The sequence below is a fragment of the Pezoporus wallicus genome, unplaced genomic scaffold, assembly GCF_028554395.1.
Source record: "Pezoporus wallicus isolate ANWC-B61680 ecotype Strahan unplaced genomic scaffold, APGP_CSIRO_Pwel_v1 contig_7068, whole genome shotgun sequence".
In the NCBI taxonomy this organism is placed as follows: Eukaryota; Metazoa; Chordata; class Aves; order Psittaciformes; family Psittacidae; genus Pezoporus; species Pezoporus wallicus.
Genome location: NW_026635623.1, coordinates 1,046,245 through 1,067,982, shown reverse-complemented (window position 1 = coordinate 1,067,982; position 21,738 = coordinate 1,046,245). Strand labels below are relative to the sequence as shown.

The following is a 21,738-nucleotide window of genomic DNA, read 5'->3' as shown; positions in this document are numbered from 1 at the left end:
GGGAGGCAGAAATAAGTAAGTGAAAAGGGGGCACCTGCAAAGCGCTGGAGTGTCGTCCGGGCAGGAAGGGCCCACGCCGACCCCGCCGGAGGCTGATCTATCCCCGGGCACCAGCCGCCACCAAGGTCCCAGCAACAGGCTGCGGGTGAAGCACGCTCGGCCCCTGCGTGTAGCAGATACCTCGTATCAGCGCCGCGCCGCCGCGTTGCCCCCGCCGGCGCCGCGGGAGCACACCCCAGCTCCCGCCGCGCGCCCAGCCCCGTCCCTCCGTCTAGGGAACCCGAGCGCCGGGTGGCCAAGCCCGGGCGATGCCCCAGCCCTGAGCGGGAGTCGCCACCAGGGCGGCAGTGAAGTGCTGTCCCCGCCGTGTCTGTGTGTGCCTTCCCCCCTCCCCTTCACCGCCTCACGGAGCCGCTCCCCGGGGCGGCGGAGCCCCGCGGACGCCCTACCTGCGAGCGTGTGAGGGGAGCGGGACAGCGGGCAGCAGCTGGAGCCTAGTGAAGGAGAATGCCAGTCCGACGGAAAGTCCCTACCACTCTGCGCCGTCTACCCCCGCCCCGCACTTCCTCTCCCGCCCGCTCAGGCTGGAAATCCCCGGCGAAGCCCGCTGCTCTCCCGGCTCCTCCTCACACACCGAGGGGCGGGCCCGGCCGAGCCGCTCAGCGCGCGCGCAGCCAGGGGTCGGGCCTGTTGTGCCCGCCTGCACCTGATGCCGTCGCTAGCCCCCAGCCCCCGGCAATGGGCACAACCGGGGGTGCGGGGGGGGGGCTCTGCGCTTCCCGCCCGGGCACTCGCAGCCAGTCCCGCCCGGCGCCTGCCGGCCCCCCGCAAGCAGCGAAGGGTGCGCGGAGTGGGATGTGAGGAGAAAGCGTGTCCCGCTCGGGGCAGGAGGGGGGGAGCGCCGGAGCAGCCGTGCCGAGGCTCGCACCGCTGCCCTGGGTGCTCGGCCTGGGGGCGGGCGCTGCTGCGTCGGCCCGACCGTTGGGCACTGGGGGAAGGGCGGGAGCGCTGAGGAGGGGATGGCGCCAGTACGCGGGGCGCCGGAGAGAGGGATCGGCGCAGGGGAGAGCCGCTGGTTTCCCGTCTTCGCGCCGAGGAAGGTGCGAGCAGCCCCTCACAAACGGTCGCCTCGAACACAATAGCCTTTATTGAAATAAAGAAAAAAGACACTGGGGAAAAGGGGAGGGAGGAGGAGGAAAAGAGAAGCAGGGAGGGGAGGGGGAGAAGAGTCTGGAAAAGCTCTGGAAAGAGCAGCGAGCCAGAGCTGTTCGCCCTCCCGGAGAGGCCGATCGTCTCATGGAGCAGGCGGCGAGCAGCCGACCGCAGATGGCAACCCCGAGTTGGCTGAGAGTATGGGGGTGTGCCTTTACCCGGCGTCCCGGGGCGAGAGGCAGCCGTCCCCTTCCTCGGGAGACTCTCCCGGCAGCGGGGAATGGGGGGCGACGCTGACACCCGGTGGAACTTATCGGTCCGGGGGTCCACGTTAAATAAATGCCGGTTTCGGGCTCTGCTTGTACCGCGGTGTTCTGATCACGGCAGATGCCTAGCCGGTACCGGCGTCCCCTGTTCAATGCGGGGCTGCTTGTGTCACCGCGGCTTGTGTCACCGCGGTCTCACCGGCTGCTGGAGGCGGGGGGGCTCGGCTGGAACGGGAATGTGGGGTTCAGACGGAGCCAGCGGCAGCGAGGGCTGGATCGGTTGTAGGAACTGCCGCGCAAGGGCTCTTGGAGCTCCGGGTGCAGCGATGGTGCCGGGGAGGCCAGGGAGCCGGGAAAGCTGAAGTCGTGAGGAATGTGCAGAGCTGAACACGGAGAAATGAGTGGTGTTTGGCTAATTTCAGTGAGATGAGGTCACCATCCTTTTTGGACGTTGTTTATTGAGGGATCACTAGGGAGGAACAGTTGGATGCGTGATCCTGAACGGACAAGCTTTGCGTCATAGTTGCCGCTTACAGCATTCTCCCCGCATCCCGACATCCATCCTGACCCTCTTCTGTCTTCATCCCCCGGATCTCTGTACCGCCCACTACAACCTGCCCTGCACGACCAAACACCTCCAGCTCTGGCTGTGTCCTCACCGGGCCCCGAAACGTGAAGCCTGGCCCGCACTGCTAATTCCCTGCTCGTGTGCTGGCTTTTTCCTCTTCCCACCTTCCCGCTTTCTCTCTCCCCCCACCCTCTCCTGCCTTTTGCTGCTGTCCCCAGTAAAAGGCTGGCTCAGCTGTCAAGACAGCTGTGCCTTTTGAAATGGTGCTGTGAACCTCCTATCAGAAAGACAATCTAAGACCGATGTCTCCAACGTTCCCATCACTTGTGCGAGATTGCTTAGCTCTGGACCAGCTGATAGGACTGTGCACCAAGCCTGGATCTCATCAGCATGGCAGCAAATAAGTTTCTAGCAGAGACAAACCTGCAATTTCCTTCTTTGCCACTCTTTTTGCTGTTGTATATGTGTCCTCTTGCTTTTCCCTGAAAAAAAAAAAAAAATAAATAAAAGATAACAGGATTCCAGTGCCCGTAGCTCTGGCAGCTGTATTAATGTATTCTTTCCCAAAAAGAGAAAACAAATTCCTATACTGTATAAAATATGTCAGAAGTTTTTTGACATTCACAAATGACTGTAACCAAAGGGGATGCATTGATCTAATGCAGTATCCCGTATCATGACTACAAGATTTGAAAGATTTTCTAATACTATTATTTATAGTGAGCTATGTCACTGATTATCTTGTCCTTAACTGGTTTGGAATCTAACATTTTAAGCAATGTTTTCACTGGACCCAGAGCGCTGTCCCAGTGCTGTTGCTGCATGCTGTACACCTTTGCATAGCAATACTGTTTAGAATATACTGTGTTCAGAACAATAGAATAACAGAAATAATGGTAAGGACCATGGGGCAACTCTGTACTTTAGTAAAATGGTTTGAAGAAATAAAATAATAGGACATTACACTGGAAAATTACATGAAAGAAAATAATTTTTTAAATAAATAAAATCCACTAAGAGAAGAGTGGTAATCTGTTACAGACTTGGACAGGGATAGTTATCTCCAAAAACTATGGGGAAGATATATATATATATCTCCATAAATATATATGGAGACCAAATATCATGTGATTATGGAAACTATAATTTCCCAGATACAGCCTGGAAGACACCACTGGGAAATGGTGGGGCTTAAACATTCTCAAGTGTCATAGAAACTCAATTTCTCAAGCAAACAGTCCATGATGCAATTTTAGGCCTCTATTAATAAGCAGCAAGGACCTTGTAGAAGGCCATAGTACTGAAACCAATCTTGAACTGAGTGATCAAGGACTAATCCAGCTTATGTTAAACTGCAAGAGGGACAAATTCAGATCTTTGTTTAAGACTTGGGATCATAGAGCAGCAGACTTCAAGAAATGGAGGAAATTCCTGAGACTGACAGGACAAAGGAACCCAAAGATGTTGTTTACTCAGAGAAAGAAGCTGGCAAAGGAAATAACAATTGCCAAAGCAAGGATTTGTTCAAGGTTAGAAGTAGTATCCTGCACCTAAAACACTCTGTAGTGAGAGGAGAAAGGCAGTGGTGCTGGTAGCCTTGGGCCTGCTTTGCCTGACCTTACTATGTGGGTGAATTCCTCCATGAGAAAATGACTGTGATCTGCCAGTGAGGATAGCTGTGGAAAAGGCTTATGTGAGTCTATGATGCATGAAGTGGAGTATTTTTAGTAGAAAGAGGGAAGTATTGTAGAGCTTTACACAGCACAGCTAAGGACCCTTGTTTGGAAAATTATGTCCAGTTCTGGTGAATTACCATCACAGAAGGTTGACTTAGGTCACCAGAGATGCAGAAGATGAATACTGGAGTTGCTGGGCTGCAGAGTAGCTGTATTCTTGAATGGGAGCTGCAAGCAATCTTGGCTTCCTTAACTAGCCAAATAAAGCCAAAACAGTATGATGATTCACTGTGAATACATTCAAACAGTAAATATCAAGGAAGGAGAACTATTTAAATTAGAGAATTATACTAGCACAAGGATGTATAGATATAAATCGGTAATGAGTACACAGAGTGAAAAGCTTTCTAGCCATTCCAGGAGCAAACAGTACTTTAAGCATAAGTGTCTAAATGATTTTAAATCAGGGCATGATACTTTTGTACGTCTAAGAGGAATTTAAAGGGGGGCTGAGCTCCTAACATTATACTTTGACCATTCTCAAACTTCAGGGCTTCTTCTGGTCCTCTACCCCACCTGCATTTGGGTTGTGAGTTTTTTCAACTGCCTCTGAAGCACTGGAAATTAGCCAGTGATACCATGTAGAGAGAACACTGGTGATACTAAATCATCAGGTAGTTTGTTGTATATCTTGCTTACAGGCATTACCATTGAACTGATTCCATATTTGGGTCACAACAAAACGTTTTCCCTCAGGTGAGCCTGGCAAAGGACTGTTTTGTCTGTTTGTTTTTTTTTTCTCCCTGCCACTTAGAATCTTCTGAGAGATTCTGTGCTAAATATCTTGTTGCAGGGGTACTGGTTATAGTCTTCTGTGATAATCCTGCTTAAGAGATTTGGTCCTTTACTGCATCTCTTAAGTTTATTACCTGATACTAAAAGGTATTTAGTGACCCTCAATGAGTGGGGGCTGCAAAAAATATATTCTGTGAGACTTCCTAAACAAAATGGCCATTGAGTGGTTGTAGAGAAGGATCATTTCCAGACTTACCTTCCCAAAAGTAGCATCAACAGGTTATTTTTAATGCTGGAAGTAAATCTGAGGGGGATGGAGGGAAGAGAGGGCAGCAAACCATTGTTTCTTGTGTGAATTAACTTACTGCAATTAACAATCATTCAGCTAAACGTTTGTAACAAGTAATGATACAGTACATCCTTACTAACCATGCTGTTTCAGGTGCAGTTTAGCACTGCTTTTGTACATAATGCTAACTGTAAGCATTGTGATTTGTGTCCATTGTGCATGCCCTCTCCACAGTTTCTGTGGAAGGTGGTTATGTTTTGCTCCTAATTGATACCTATTGCAGATCTCAGCAAGACTTAGCAGGACTCAGTTTCTGCATTTCTGGCACTGAGGCAGCTTCCTGACTCGCAGCTTCCTCATCTTATGTTTTGGATTGAAGATGCTTATTAACCGAATAATAAAAACATTAAATTTACATTCCTTTTTATTGCTGAAGCACAGCCCAAGAGGACCTGTATCGTGGGAATACGCATTTATTTACTGCATCCTATACATGAGATAAAGAGTCCCTGGAGTTTATTTCAACTGCTACTAAGCAATAATGTCTAATGTGATAGCTTAAGGAAAAAAAAAATACTTCCCCTGCCCAAGTGATGATTTTCTAATTTAAATTCCTAGAAAGTGATGGCTTTCTAAAATGACAAGCATTTGAGGTGAAACATTTCCCAAGTCTTACAGAAGTTAGTTATATATGCCTTCATGAGTATGCTGTGACATTTTTCGTTTCTTTCAAGCTAATTGTCATTCCCAAGTCAGCTTATAAATCTGCTTCACAATTGACAAGGAATACTAGTATGGCATATCACAGCTGCATCTCAGTTATTTGAAGGCCTTCTTACTCTCCTGGTGAGACTATTAAAAATATATTGAGGTTCCCAGGCTCCTCTACCATCAAGACTGCCATTGTGTCCATGCTAAATTGACTTTGGAGTCAAACGAAAATTTTGAGTGCTTGTCAGTGGATTTCCAAAGAGGCCTGTAGGGTAGTTCATGTGAACTCTAAGCTGTACCTGGAAAAAGAGACAAGATACAGTCCCACAGCAGGGAATTACTAGAGCACAGATATGCTTCAGCTGTATGTCTGTCTTTCAGTATGGCTGCAAAATCAGAGCTGTGATGGGAATAGTACAGAATCAGCAAGACCAGCTCTCCACCATATGGAGATTTCCCTGTGACAGCTGAATCTGAATATAACTGGTAAAAGCATCTTAAAGGCTGCTTTGTGCCTTTTGAACAGCACAAAGCAGCTTTATCAGGAGCAAAGATTTGGTCCAAAAGTTTTCCCCAGACATAAGATGTCAGTTGTTATACTAGTTTGTAACTAACAACTGCAAGGATTCTGTTGAGTAACTGGCAAAGTAAAAAGCTGACATGAATATAATAGCTGTATTGATTTTTTCAGATGCCTTCATTTTCTGAATGATACATCTATTTCTTAAAAGATCCCTAGGATCTTTTCTCCATAAAGAATCTCAGAATCTAATCTTATAAGAGGAAAAAGCCTTACTTAATATTGGCAGGAAGACCAGATGAGTGTATTTGCAATGCTGAGAATTGTTCGTTATTCTAGAAACTGTAATTGGCTGATTGCAGTAATCGATAAAAGCTGTTTCTTCAGAGTGACGTAACTGTTTTTACTTTCACCTTTTCTGCATGTAGTCATGGGAACACAAACCAACCTGTGAGAAGAGGGCTTAGAAACAACTGAAGCATTTGAGGATGTCTGGGAGGTGGTCATTGAGTCTCATCACTTTCCTGGTTTCCAGCTTAGCAGTGTGTCTTACATCAGAATAGATTTTTTTCCATTTGTGCCAGCCTTTCCCCCTTTTCCTGCCTCCCTCTCCCTCTCCCCCATCCCCCTCCCCCCCCCCCCTTTTTAATGGCACTGCTCTAGTAAGTTCTAAAAGGAGATTCCAGAGTATTCTTGAAGGTTGTTTGAGCCCCTGGGTGTTCTTTTGTTAAAAGTAAACTCTCTGCAAAAGGTGCATTTCCAAACCCTTAAATATTCTGTCCTGACTTCACATGCAGCCTGATCCAGGCAAACTTACCAGGCTTGAGTACTAAAGAGATTACCGCGAGATGGAACCTCTGTGTTTGCTATGCAGTAATGCCAGCAGACTCCTGGAGAAAATCCAGTCAAGAGCAATCATTATCTAAAGAATAGTTGTTCTGGAAGCCTAGAGGAGAACAACACTTCTCTTGTCAACACTGTTCCCTTGGGAGCTATAGCTGATACAGCTAACCCTCATTCCCTTTGTTAAATTGCATGGATCATGCCCTGCGTGTATGACAGAGATACTGTTGTGCTTGTAAGGATGTTCCATTCCAGATCTAGTTCTTACAGATGCAGTGTTGGGCCTTCTTTCATGGCATTAACTGTTCCCTGCCAGCCTTTGTCTTAACATATATCCAGCCTTCTAGTGGACCACAGCTGTTGGATTCAAGACATATGCATGCTGATACAACTGTATAATGTCTTTCTGTCTCTCTGACTTTGTCATAAAGCTTATAGTACCTTGTTGACCTGCCTCTTGTTACTCAACAGTTTTTTTCTCTATTGTTAGCAATTTTCTCACCTTGTATAGTAAAATGGTAATTCAGATTTACAGGTATCATTCCTTCTGCCGCATGATAGTATGCATAAAATGTGGTAACTCTAGAGAAAAAATAATTACCCAGCTGTTTGTCTGAAGATATTTCTTAGCTGGATTCTACTTATCCACCTGAGTCTTCAGAGTTAGGAGAGGAAAGAAGATCAGCATACTCGCTGACTGGTACTTGGAATAATATCACTTTTGCCTCTATTTTTTTTTTTATCACAGGGTTTGGGAAGGTTTCTGCCCTGTGCATATGAAGAAAGTGACAAAAAGTGCTCCAGATGGTGTGAGGACAAGAATGGCTGTCTTGGGATCCAGACAATTCACTGTCTTAGCAAGCCCCATGTACTGCATAGGTGAGACCCAAGAATAGGTATCTAGCTTAAATATATCTTCAGGGAAACATAATTCTATTCAAATATTTTCCTTGCTGAGTTTCAGTATTCTCTGTATCTAATATGTTCAGTTTTCAAGTAAAAAAAGTAAAATCTAAATGCTCTCAGGACAACTTTAGCCTAGCCCCTACGAATCAAACTTCTTTCCTTCTTCCTCACCAGTTACGATGAATGCTCTGCAAGCCACATTACACCCTAATCAGCATATGCATAATCTTTACTGTCTTTGTTATTACAGTATGACAGGGTTATATATAAGCTAGAGAGTAATTAGAGGTAGAAAGAACTCAGCTCCAATTATTAGAATAAAGGAGTAAAGACTCAAGAGCACATAGACTGGGGAAAAAAAGCTGAGAAGAAAGGTGAGTTGGCTACCCATGGTAAGACTTCTAATGAACCTGAGAGATGTAGGATGGCAGAACCGCTAGTGCAGGGATGAGGAAGGAGACCTTCGAGTCTGAGGAAGGCCAGTGCCAGTCAGTTGCCAGGTAGCTGTGGTGAGCTGTGACTCTTCCATGTACGGCATTTGGAAGAGAGCTACCCCAGTAGGGTAACTACCTTGAGTTTCTTAATCATGTGGGACTATTCAGACTTCTGGTACAGACCCACATCAAGGCCTGAACAGCAAGAGGAAGCCAAACAGACCTGTTGGACACTGGACCTTCAACTACTGGATGTAGTCTTCAACTATTTCACTGTAGAGGCTGCTGGTTTGATACTGGGGGGACAGTTGACAAGTTCTGTTGGCACCAACATACAGAAGAGCCATGTCCACTGAAGAAGCATCTTCCAGATGCTGAAAGACCTGTTGTGGAAAAGGTGAAATATTAACTCACATCCTGCAAAGGTCTGAGCTAGAAGTATTAGAAAAATTCCTTTGGAGCCTTCCAATGATTGGAAAGCAGATGCTTAACAAAGCTGGCTTGAAGATTTTCTGCAAGAAATGTGTGAGCTACTGCTGTCGGTGATCATCTGCTGCAGCCATGGATGGTGTATCACCCATAGGCATCTCCCTGTAGAAAAAGTGAACAACTTTACTGTAGCTGCCCTCACGACATAAAAAAAAAAAAAAACAACAACAAAAAACCAAAAAACCCTCCCTTGAAAATCAGGCAGATATTAGGCTGCTGGTCCATAAAGATATATAGAAGATATATGGAGAGATCATCTGATCAGCTTATAGAACACACCTAGTGATCTGCTGCCACTATGGAAAACAAGGACTCCTTGCACAGCAGAAAGAAATGGGCATGTATTTGTTCACAAAAACAGATAATGGTAGAACAGAACCAGTTTAACAGATGTAGCCAAAACAGCTCCGATATATTCTGAGTGCAACCCTCTCACTTTAATAATAGCAGACAAATGTTATTGCTGAGTTTGAGGACAAGGGGCTGCCATGTACAACCTCAAATGGAATAGCTGAATTCTCAGGATCCTTCGGGAGGTGGTACAATGGGACTTCACTATTCACTAGGTCATGTGACAGCAGTTCTGAGGTTCTTCACTTTTTTCTTCTTCCTAGATTATATCCTAGAGACATAAGAGCCCATACGTGATCCTGTACCACTTTCCTAAGTTCAGTCTTCATTGCCTGCTTTACCCATTGAGAAATGTGCTTCCATGTCCTGAATTAAATGCTCCCTGTTGAAGACATGTGAGTTAAAATGCACAAAATGTAAAATCATCTTTCTACTGAAGTAAAAGTTGCAAGAAGTTGAATTCTTCTTTGGCCTCAGTCTTATCTGCAGTACGCTGATTTGTCTTTGTGCAAACACTGCAGAATTAAACCAATGTAATGTAATTCAGAGCAGAACAAGGCCCCAGACCTCTCCTGGGCTGTTTGAGGTAATATACAACCATAAAACCAAAACCCAGTATCCCTTCCTCCTCCAGTTCCCTTGATGTGTCAGGAAACATTCAGATTTTAGATCCAAAGTGGAAAGCTGTGGTATTTGCTCTAACTTTCCTGGAGTTACTCCCAATCCATACTGTGGTAACAGATTGTCGACTCAGCTGAGATCAGAACATTTTTTCTTCTCTTTAGCTGGGCCCCCCATTTCAGTTCTTGTGGAGAGAAGGTGACAATCTCTGTCTTTCCCTGGAGAAAAAGCTATTTCTAATGGCATTACAGCCAAAGTACAGCTTTGCATCTTTCATACACTTCAGGAAGCTCTTTACTTGTAAAAAGGGCATATATAAACCTCAGACATTTGAGGCAATACAAACTGCAAATTCTCACAGTTTTATCTTAAGTTTTGTGATAATTGAGGCTTTTTTCCTCAAAGCACCAGCTTTTGGGATGATGTGATTATGTAAGAAATTTCTGTGTCTTTTTTCTTTCATTAGACAAAAAGGCAGTAATTTTCTTTCTCCCATGGTTGTAGATAGAAAGCTTAAAAATACAACCTGAGCACTCTGCAAAGGCTTAGGAATCAGAAAGCAAAGCAAAATAGGTTGAATATATATCCACTCCTAAACATAATTAGAAGTCCGTGTCATAATGGGTTTTGGTTTTTTTGAGATCTGACTGATGATTTTTAAATTCTTTTATTTGGCAATACCATATAGAATGGATAAAACTCTTTGTCAAGCCAAAGGCTAAAATGAGGCAAGAGTAAGTTCACTATAAACAATTACATGCATTGTCTATTCTTGTCTTTTTAAAAAACACCATCTTCTCGTTACAAAAGCTCTATAACACAATGAAGACTAAAGCTTTCATGCAGCCAAGTCCCAGCATATGACAAAAATAAAAATTGAAAGGCAGTGCAGAAACAGAAGCTAATAAAACTTGAAGTAGGTGAGACTTACTTCTTTAAAGTGTAACTTTTCCCATACCCACTCGTCCACAGTCTATTCTGGGTTATACTAGGGTAAACTGAGAGTCAAACCAGTGAAATAATCTGACTTTATTGGTCATAACTAATGTATTTTGCAATGAACTGATATCAGTTCTGTTAAGCTTATTTTCATTCCATTTCTTGTTCCAGCGTGTATATAAAAATCTAGCAAGAACAATGTGACAGGGGAATTGGGGAAGTACTAAAATTAAGCCTGTGTGCACAACTTCAGTTTAACTGATACCTCTTCTGCCCTGCTTCTGAATATTAACTCTGAAGCCTTTAATGATATAATCATGTTTTTTTTTCACAAGGATCCGCTACCTCTCTAGGTAAAGGATCACTCTGTTGGGGTTTAGATGTGACAAGTGCAGCAAGAGAGACTCCTGCCTTCTAGATCTCTGTTTCACTTTAACCTTTAAAGAGGTACTTAGAGCTGCACAAACCAAGTCCTATAGAAATTAGGTGAAAATGGGGTGTTTCTGCAATCAGCTGGTAAGGAATCCAAGATTGCGAAGAGTTTCCCATTCTGTGCTTCAAACACCTTGAATAAGAAAGGAAGAGCATATGGCCTGCAAAAGAAAAACTATCCATGAGTCATACTTACAGTCTTCTGATCTATAATCAGAGAGTGTTATCCATTATACTACTAGCATGCTGTGGGCAAGGTCTTTGCTTGGACAGATGCACCTTATAATCAAAGTTAAGAGATGGATAATGAAATTTATTTCTAAAACCCCACCTAACTTTTCCCTAAAGTAACAGAGCAAAATGAAACCCTTGCCAGGCCAATATGAGGATGAATTAAGTATTTGTGAAGCCCTTAATAACAGCAGTGATGAGCACTAGAGAAAACTTTAGGACTCAAGCTTCCCTATCACACTGACAAAAAGAAAGAGTAGAGGTCTTACATGGGAACTCTCAAATCCTCCAAAACCAAGAGCACCTACATTTCAAACTCTCTTTTAAAATCCTGTTTACTGCCTTAAAGGATCATCCAGATGAGATTCAGAGGGCAGAAATGAAGGACATACCAGAGAAAAACAAATATATGGCATCCTTACTTCGGAGGAAACAGATGGTTTTTAAAACAAGCCTGAATAACACACAGTAAAATAAGTAAGGGACCACATATTAAATACCACAGATAAAACAAAATGACTAAGGAATCCTCTGTCGGCCTTGTGTTCCAAATAAATTCAAGTCCTTTGGAAAGAATAGCATCCCATTAAGAACTGTATCATAATGTAGTTTTTATTCTGACATTTTTCTGAGTCATCTGAATTTCTGAATCACCTGAACTTCAACCTCATTGTTTGTTACTTGTACATGTAGGTTTCTAGTTTGGGTGAGGGAAAGGAGAAATATGACTTTTTTTTTTTTTTTTCAATGTATCATTTGGAATCATTCACATTCTTATACTCAGAAGGAGACTCTTAAGATCTACTCCACAGACTTCTATCGCTTGCCCTACTGGAGTATCTTCTGACGGTACTACAATGCCATGTAGTCTGTGGGGGAGAGCAGCTCTCCTGCCATCACAGCTTCACTGCTATATATTGACAGCACTATCAGGAGGCTCAGCAGTCTGAATGTTTTTCCATGCACTTATGGGAGGTATTGCACATCTTGATGGGCGTTCCCCTGTAATGGACCTTTCTGCATCTCAGTCTTTTCTACATCTCTGCTTCCCCTCATGCTATTCACTTTTCCTGTTGTTTTAACTTCACATTCCACCACTCAGGGATCTCATCCTCATCCCAGTCTCTCTGATAGCTTTGCAAATCTAAACCTGGCCTAATTTTTGAAGAGAGAAAAAACAAGCCCACAGGTGAATTTACCATAAAGCATTAAGGAGACATACTTGCAAGTAAAAGGATCAGAGTAAATACAGCATATCCTGAAGCCTTCAAAGTGATAATAATAGCACACTTAATTTACCAGTGTCAAATTTTTATGTCCTTGGTGTATTCCAGTAATAACTAGAATAAGTCTGATTTTTGTCTCTAAGCTTGTATGCCTCCTTTCCCACAGTTCAGAGAAACCTTGATGTCTGGAATAAAGTGCTGAGAGGACAAAGACAGAATAGGAGTGGGTATGACAATCTATATTACTAGGGATGGCCTGGGATGCTGAGATAGGTGCTGTTAAATCTGAAACAGAGTTACTCTTCCCCTTTCTCCTCCCTCAAGAATCTCTAATTGTTTCATGCAGCAGAGAAAAGCTTCAAAAGGTCTACACGGGCTTCTCTTCCAGCATGGTTCCAACTATGCTTGGATGCTCTGCTGATAGACAGGAGGTGAATAGATCTCTTTGTCAAGTTCTCTAACCCCTGCCCCTTGTGTCATCTCCAGCAGCTGACACAGAAACAACAACAACAAACGGACTAACACAATAAGGCAAAGTTTCAGACATCTAGCTCCAGTTTGAATGTTGAAAGGAGAAAGGCACTGCCTGGTGGAGAGCAGTAAGATTTCTATGCCATGGGGAGGGATGGATTTAAAGCCCTGGTCAGATGGCCTCTGGCAAATATAACTGTGACAGTGTAAGGAATTAGCTCGTTGTCCTTCAGCTACAACTCCTGAGCAGAAAACTGTTGCTTCCCCTTAGCAGGGCTGGTAGAGTTGTTTGCGACATAACTCAAGCTGCTTCAGTGCAAGAACTACCTGGTCAGACATTGCACTGGAGCAGATGAGGAGCGCTCAGGTGAACCGTTCTGCTGTGACAATGGTAACCTCAGGCAGACATGTGATGAACTCAAACAGCTGAAAGGATGTTTGTGTTTTAAATTGTTGCAGCCTCTTCTAACATGGAAGCGTATATCCAAGGATGTATCCTCTTTTCAGTGCCCCCTTTGGACTATTTTCAATAACTGGCATTTCAGCATCTGTGGATCCCCTTCTGATATTACCTTACCCTCTCCGTACACTGAGGGACCAAGAGGTCTACTGCAGATCTGCAGCTCCGTATGTGGGTGGTTTGTAGCTGTGGTCTGATTACCACATCAGTAAGGAAATTCTCCCTTAAATAAATGCACTATCAACTCAAAGACACTAGTAAAAGATGGTAAGGAGGCCACATGGGGCTTTTGCCATATAAATCTCACCGCAGAGCTACTCAAGCTTAGCAAAGAGTCACTTGTATAGAAAGAGAATATCCTTTAGCTAAAATATTGTTGTTACTGTTACATGATGATCCAAATAATAACTTTAAATGTACCTTTAGCAAAATACAATCAATAACAGCAGAAAAGCATGCATATGCCAGGTGGTGCCTGCCTGATCTCCAGGATCCCGAACTATGCACAAAGCTGGCAGGCTGCCTTTTTGAACCTTGAATGTTTGTACTATTGACTGACTCTGGTTTTGCCCTGTCTTCTGTCCCCCACCCCACCATCATCACTATGGTGACTACTGTATCATAGCCTGTCTCCTTGCCTTTGAAATTCTGTCTCTCCCTTATTCATCCTTTCTTCCTTAACATCCTTCTTCCTTTCAACCCAATTCTGCCCTTTAAATGATAGGATCAGATCTGGACTGTGGCTGAAGTCATCCCAGCTGTCCAGCCTGTCCCTGTTACGTGTTTGTCTCATTGCTCATCAATCACCTCCTGAACTACCTTGCTTTGCCAAGCAACATTTTAAGGCAAACTGAAATAAGCAACAGTTCACCTTGAAACACACACTCCCAACTGTGGCAGCCAAAGAGCCTACTGATGAGCATATATACAACAAAAGGGAGGGGAAGACATGTCCTAAGGTAAACTTTCCGTTCTCTTAAAACAGTCTCGATAAATACAGGTAATGAATGCTCATCCATCTTCCTCTTATTGATTTAATCTTATGTCAAACCTCCCTTTTCACATATTCTGGAAGACATCCTGTTTTCCTCCACGTGTCAGTTAGCATCACGTAGCACAGCAACTGATAGGAGCAGAGTTCAGGGATGATAATGAGCTCTGTTGTTTCTGATGCAAGAGACAGCCCCAGAGGCTCAGAGGTTCCAACTCAACTTCAACTCAGTAAATGAAGCCCAAGGCTTCAGACAGAGCATCTCAGCCTTGCATATCCCCCTTAACTTATTGAAAGAGAGAGAAAATATTAAAAGCATCAGATATGCAAAGAATCAAGTCAGGCTGGGGTTTTAATATTCCTTATTCCATTTCCCATTTTATCCCAATTTCCTATAGAAATAAGGCTTATGAGATCAGCTGGGCAATGTACATCTCTCTTTTCCCCAACCCCCATATCTTCTTTCCACCATTAGCCAGTCTCAACAGAATTTGATATAGAAATTAAAGTTCTTCAGAGTTAATTAAATGCTTACATGATATAAAAAACAGTGGCCAGGAAGCAGAGAGTGTGGTTTGGACCTTCCCAAGTTGACCTCAGATCATTTTGCACCTGTCACCCAATTTCTAGAATATCACTTGGCTTTCAAATACTCAAGGTGGGGGAAAAAGTTGTAAGGGTAAAGAAAGGGGAAGCATAGTGCTTTGTTGAGTATGTGTGGGGCCACAATTCTCATTATATGCAACAGCCACTGTGTGTCATTGTGGGAAAGGCAGGAGCCCTCTTGGCCACACTTGGATAGCATGCTGAGGGCAGGCAGTAAAGGGAAGAGGGCAGGGTTATGCAGTGGCAAAAAAGAGTGAAAAAAAAACCAGGAAACCTCATGTATGTAACTGCAGCCACACCAGTGGGATCATCCTCCTCCTGAGCAGCACAGCTTATGGGCCAGACAAGGACTCACCAAATGCTAGTCTAAAGATCTGAAGCCTGACTTAACATGAGCTGCAAAAGGACATTAGACATTAGGGATACGTCATCCAGGAAATGTCTAAATATAACTTTACATGAAATGAACGCAGGGTGCTGACAATAACTGTCACAAATGTGTGATCTTAGGATAAGGATGAAAAATTAATCAATTAAAAATGTATAATAGGAGATAGCAGCCACTGAGGAAGTGCACAGCACAGTGCAAAGTGCTAAGTGAGTACCAGGAAGGAGTAGCTGTAGCTCAGTTCTTCCACCATTACTTGTTGTACCACACAGGCCCTGGTACCTGCTACTGCCCCCCTCCCCCAAGAGCTGTAATGAGTCCTGTGCTGTCTAGAGCTCCTTAAAAGAGCTGTAGTCCCTGCAGTAAAATGGCAGACAGCAGGAAAAAGAGATTCCGTAGCTGGATTATGGCCAGTGGATAAATGGTCAACAGTGGAGGAGGACAACTGGTGGGTCCCATCTGTGGAGCACCACTAGCTCTGGAGAGTCTGTTGTAGTTAATGGAGATGTGAGAGACCTTGAGAGAGACCAGTTGTGGGGGAGTGGGGGTGAGGTACCAGCCTGCTTCCCCTGGTGTTCCCCATGTATTGGGAGTTGTTACTGCATGAACTCAGCCCTCCCATTATTTACGGTTACAACAGCAGCTCGCATGGCCCTGCAAAGAGAAGAACAGTGACATCAAGGGTAAGAGATGGGTTAAAAAAAAGGAGGAAATGACAAGATGATCTCAAGAGAAACCTGGATCGGCAGAAAAACACAGAAGCTGTAATGTGCAAGGATGGAAAGGAGAAGGAAAGCCAGTCAGCTAAAGGCAGTGCAGCAGCCGTGGAGAGGCAAGGGAGGCAATGTGAGTGCAGAACATGGAAGTCAGAGCACGATATCATTAATGCTTTATGCAGAGATAACAGTAGATTTGAGTATAATTAACTTAAAAGTCAATACTGCCCTTTATGTGATAGGAACATAGATCTGCAGAGAAACAGGCTTCATTATTTTTCCTGCTTACAGAATGACCTACTATCAGGGAAAGCCACTCTTCAGCTGGCTCTTGTAAGGTACTGGAGGTGACAACAACTGTCCATTTTGGCGAAAAGGGAAAAGGTTATTTTAAATGGGCTGGAGCAGATGTTGTTTTCTTTTCTTCCTCCAGAGGAAAAAAAGATGAGCACACAAATGGAGAGCGAGAGGGAAGAGCTGTAGAGACAGAAAACAGTGGCTGTTGTGGTGCTGACTCTTCCTTGCCATCTCATTGTGAAAGGAAGGGCACAGCACACACTCGTATCATTTCCTCTGAGATGATTTGTAACAGCATTTGGCTGTTCAGGGCACAGCTCAGCCTTTCTGAGCACCCTCACAGTACTCTAACAAAAATGCACTCTTGGCTGCCTAATCCACACAGGAGCACAAGCAGACAGGGAGAGGGAAGAAAGAAAATAAGAGGCCAAACCAGGCTGAATAAATATTTCGACTGAATCCTTTACTTCAATTTTCCTGACTGCATAATTTTTCCCAGATAAGTAGAAGACACCCATCTGAGTAACTGACCTGAATGTGTCCTCCTCACCTTGTGCCACTGCAGACCACAAATGGGCAGAAACCCCACACATTCATCATTTTATCCTTTATAATGACCTCCTAGTTTGCCACATGAATTTAACTGAACTCTGAGCCTGTGACAATAAGCCTTTTTCTCCAACCAATTCCATGGATCTTTAATACTTCAATTACTTCTATTTTTCAAAAAAAACCCTCGTGTGAGGGATGAGTTCAACCCTGTGTAACCCCAAATACCTTAAAGGTGTTGATTTCCACATTTTCATCCTGCTTTGATAAACCAGAATCAATCCTGCTTTAATTTAATGTAGCAACTGTCACAACTGCCACAACTGCTGCAGTTCGGAAGCTTCTGCACATCCTCAGCTCCTGTTCCTGGTGTAGGGATGCTGGGAAGGGTGGGCATGGCGCTGCTGGGAAGGGTGGGCATGGCGCTGCTGAGAAGCTGATTCAGCCATCACACTCTAATCCACTGCAGTGTGCAAGCTCCCTAAGAGCGGTCACCTCCTGTAGGACAAGCTCTCCTTGAGTTGGACGGCAGCAGAACCCCCATGGCAGGTGCTGGGAGAGGAGCAAGAATCACACATACAGAGATATTGCTCTGGCTGGCACCACAGCCATCCCTAGCTACCACAGTTCTCCCCCATGAGTGGAGGGATGAGCACCATGCTCGGTGCATGGGCGAATGAACTGGGAGAGTAACCCTGAAACGCTGAGGAAGAGATTGCAAGGCCTCAGGCTAAAAAACAGGCTGCTACTGCCAGCTGCCCGAGGCAGAAAGCGAACAGGGAGACCCTCCCTGTGTCAGCATGGCAGCAGTGGCCCCTCTGCAGCGCAGCTCCCCTCTGTGTCCTGCAGCACAGCTGTCTAGGCACTAGGGCAGGAGAGAAATCAGCCCTGGCTCTTCCAGCCCCTGGAGAGGATCCGAGCCACAGGGCTGCTCACAAGGCTATTGGGCTGTGCTGGATCAGAGCCTTTGGCCCAGCACAAGGGGAGACAGGAAAGACATGGCAGAGCAAGGGGGTCCCCTCATGGTTGATTTGCAAGAGAGCACAGCTATGGGTACATTGAAGGTGGGTTGCATCCCATCACCTGCTGCCTCTGTGGAGAGATGCATAGGCATGGTCTTAACATCATGCTAAGATGCTAAGGTTTTAGAGCTGGAGTGCCTCTACACAAATACACAAACTTCAGCTATTGAATGAATTTTCATTTTGAAACCCAAGATGCTTCGTTGGGTTAGGTTTTAGCTACAGAGGGATTTTCAAGATAGTTTTCCACTTACCTGGGTACGGATCTGTCCCTTGCTGCACAGTGGTTCTATCATCACCAAAGCAAGCTCCCACTTTCCATGCCTGGTGTGTATGTTTATGGCATTTTGTTCACTGTGTCGCACAACAAGCTGAGGGTCCCAGCTGTTAATTCCTGTCTCTCTGCATTTTAATGGACTCTCTCAGTCCCATCTCAGCTGTGGCAGCAGAAATACTGTAAAAGTACAAATACGAGTACAAAATAAGTTGTTAAAATATTGACCCTGAAATACAGAGTGAAGTAAAGAGAGTCTCCTGAGAAAGCCTCCTCTGCTGCATTTTATTAAAGAAAAATAACTTGGAGACACCAGAGAGTCAAGTATTTGCTCAGGCCCCAGTGAAGAGATTTGATTTTTATTCTTCTCTTGCTGCTGCTCCCTTTATTTTCCTGTGAAGGAAGGAGGACAAAAATACCTTCCTGGATTGGCTGTAGAGTCCTGTTCAGACCTTGGCTCAAGGTCCAGGTGAAGGAGCTGACACCTGAGGGTGCTGCAGGGTTGGGGAGAAAGGACAGGAGCAAAGCAAGCTGGACAAGCTTTTCACATCATGCAATGACCCACCGGCATGAAGTGATCTGAAAGACTGATAACCCCAAGACATTTTATGCACCTTAACTTTATGCCAACAAAACTGTAACAGAGCTAAACAGATATTTGCCCCCACTCCCTGTAAGCTGTCATGAGCTAAATTGGTTTGGTCTTTGCTTTGGGACCATCTCTTTTTATTTTTTAATAACCCAGGTGTTGCTTCAAGAGAAACATTGGGAGCTGAAGGACTGTAAAGCTGAGGAATACAAGTAGCCAAAGAGCACACTGGTCCAAGAACGAAACCAACAGTCCTTGACAAAAATAAATCTGAAATCTTACTGAAATAGAGCCTAATCTTAATTGGGGGTTTTTAAATGCAGTTTTTTAAGGCTATCAAGCCTAAGAATTAACTGTTATTTAGAGCCTGAAGTGTACTGGTCTCTAGATTCTCACCAAGCCCCCAGAGATGACGTGTGTGATACTTGGAGTTTAACTACAAACACTCACAGAAGGACACCACTCTTTTTCAGTCCTCAGGGCAATTTCTTGCCCTTCTGTAGAAATGCCCATTTTAAGTCTCCTTGCTTCCAACCCCTCTGGCAGCCCTTAGTCCCATTCCTAGCACTTGGAGATTCTCTTTGAGGAGTCCAATGACAGGAGAAAGGGGTCCTTTGAGAAGTCATCTAATCCAACTGGTTATCCGATTCAATTCATGAGGATCAGCTCTACCTTACAGATGTAAAAACCTCAGGAATCTTCCAGACTGAAAGCTATTTAGTTGCTAAGCCAAGGTGAGAGGATTGTCAAGTGTTCCTGGAGGATGACTTCAGCAGAGAAAATCTGTACCTGGAAGACAGCTGCTAGAGCCAGATGTATAGAGAGTAAGGAGCAAAACCACACACAATGAGGCACCCTGTAATTTCCCTGCCACTGCAACAGTCACTGGGGATACAGCACCCATGCAGCTTAAGGCAGCTTTCCAGAGCTGCTGCATGCTAAATGAACCCTCAGGTTCTCAGCTGTAAGTCTCTCACCTTGCACCAGCATTTCTACCAGCACACCAACAAATATGGACATACAGCAGCATGATGGCTCCTCAGGACCCAACAGATGAGCATGAAATGTGGGCAGCGCAACAACCTGCATGAAAGCTTCCAAGCCTGTTCAGAAATGCATGGCAGCCCAAAGAGAACAAAAATCGGGCAACTCTGAGAACTTCAGGTATGTTAGCATGCTGACACAAAGGATGGATAATCTGCAGTTTAACTTTGGAAGGCTACTTTAGAGGAATTATATTATATTGTGCTGCATTAGGGATGTTCAGGATGGTGAAGTGAGGTTTGTTCTGCTGCTTTATGAAATAAGGGGTCATTAGCATGTTTTTAAAATACACAAACATCAACATAAACAAGAGACCTGAAGTGGGAGGTTGGTCTTCCTTCTTCACACATCAGCCAGCCTAACCGAGCCCTTATCTGCAGTTGTGTAGGTGGAAAGCAGGGCAACTGCCTACTTCTTGGTCATTAGCTTAAAGTAACAGATTTCAAGACAAAGCCCAGGCATGATTTGTGCCACTGCTTTTCAGAATGGACAGCTGCTTCTGGGTAAGTAAAAGCATTTCTTTTTCTCTATCCAAATTACTTATTTCCTAGGTTCTTACTAAATTTTTTTAGCCTTCATACACAAGAAATGCAAGAGTTATTTTTATTGAGGTGACATTCCCCAGGAGAGCTGGGGAGCCCATGCTCCTATGAACATTGGAACATTGGTTTCCATGGGCCAGTGTTGCCTGAGACTTTGCAAACAATGTCTGGAGAATCTGAGACACATGCTGCAAAAGAGCAGCTTTCCTCCTGGACATGTAGTGTTTCCAAGAAAAGGATGTTCTGTTCTCTGCCACCTCTAAAACCAAAACTGATTCTGTCATCTCCATTTTTGTTTTGCTACATCTGATATTTTTAAATTGTTTATTAAACACAGTGGTGATTTCACTAAGTGTTTGTAGTAGCATGAGATCTGTGCCATTGGCTGGAGCCAAGAGCCAGAAGGCATGCAGAAAAACTTCCCCCATCATGCTGTTGTTGCCAGGCCTCCATGGCATGGAGAAAATCCCTTTCCTATCACCCAGTGCTAAACCTTTTTAGTGTGATTCCCCCACCACCCACTGGGATGAAACTGCTGTGAGAAGTTGTCTCAGAGTCTGACCTCAAGCGCAAAGGACCTCACTTTAATTTCACCGTAATTGTCAAAATTTGTTTTCCAAAACGTATTGTAACCACAGTATAGAAAGAGTTCATGTAAAAATCTCCTCTCCTTGATGCATTTACCACAATCATAGGGCTCTTACTGCAGTACTATTGCACTGGAAACTATTATAAGGAAAACTCACTAAATTTCAGTGCAGAAGTCAGCAAACATGAAATGTATACAGCAAAACAATTTCAATTTTAAGAAAAATCTTAAAAGATCCCATGTCAGGAAAATGAAAATGCAGGGAATGCCATCTGGAAAATTAAGGGAAGACTGTGCTTATGCAGTTACAGTGCTAAAACAGATACCAGAAAATACAGAAATTATCTTTGCAATAATGAAATAAAATCATTGCAAATTAAGTGACTGCTTACACAAAATACACTACACAAAACCAATTACAATATGAAGAAACAAACGGGGAATTCTAAATTAAGTCAATTCTTTGCTTAACGCAATTCTTATAAGAAGGACACTTCTCCAGAAAGATACTTTATTCACAGCTTGTTTTTTTTCTATGTATTAAGCCATAGAATAAGAATGAAAAGATTATTTACACAGTTCAAGTAATGCTCCATCTATCACATTCACTGTTAAATGTGTGGGACTTAAGGAATCCAGCAATACGATCAAGCTATCAAGATGCATTTTATTATGACTGTCTCTTTCCATCACCCTCCACAGTCCAAAGTCACTTCTGTAGTGAAGTCAGTGACATTTATGCCCCCCTACC

General features: G+C 44.1%; 1 protein-coding gene and 1 long non-coding RNA gene across 6 annotated transcripts in view; both read right to left on the bottom strand.

Moving 5' to 3' along the window:
• TRAF3 (TNF receptor associated factor 3) overlaps positions 1 to 706 on the bottom strand; it is a 71,624-nt gene extending 70,918 nt beyond the window's left edge. For 4 of the 5 annotated variants that reach the window (XM_057397097.1, XM_057397100.1, XM_057397103.1 and 1 more), the window contains exon 1: positions 450 to 705. The gene's annotated coding sequence lies outside the window, so the exon portion shown is untranslated. Of the gene's footprint in view, positions 1 to 449 lie in introns of all 5 variants that reach the window. The other variant, XM_057397099.1, reaches the window with a different exon arrangement.
• Positions 707 to 1,856: 1,150 nt separating this feature from the next.
• Positions 1,857 to 11,955, bottom strand: LOC130592651 (uncharacterized). Its single transcript, XR_008970622.1, has 2 exons — positions 11,532 to 11,955; positions 1,857 to 2,468 (listed from the first exon to the last, which is right to left on the bottom strand). It is a non-coding gene; the product is annotated as an uncharacterized LOC130592651 (long non-coding RNA).
• Between the last annotated feature and the right edge of the window lie 9,783 nt (positions 11,956 to 21,738).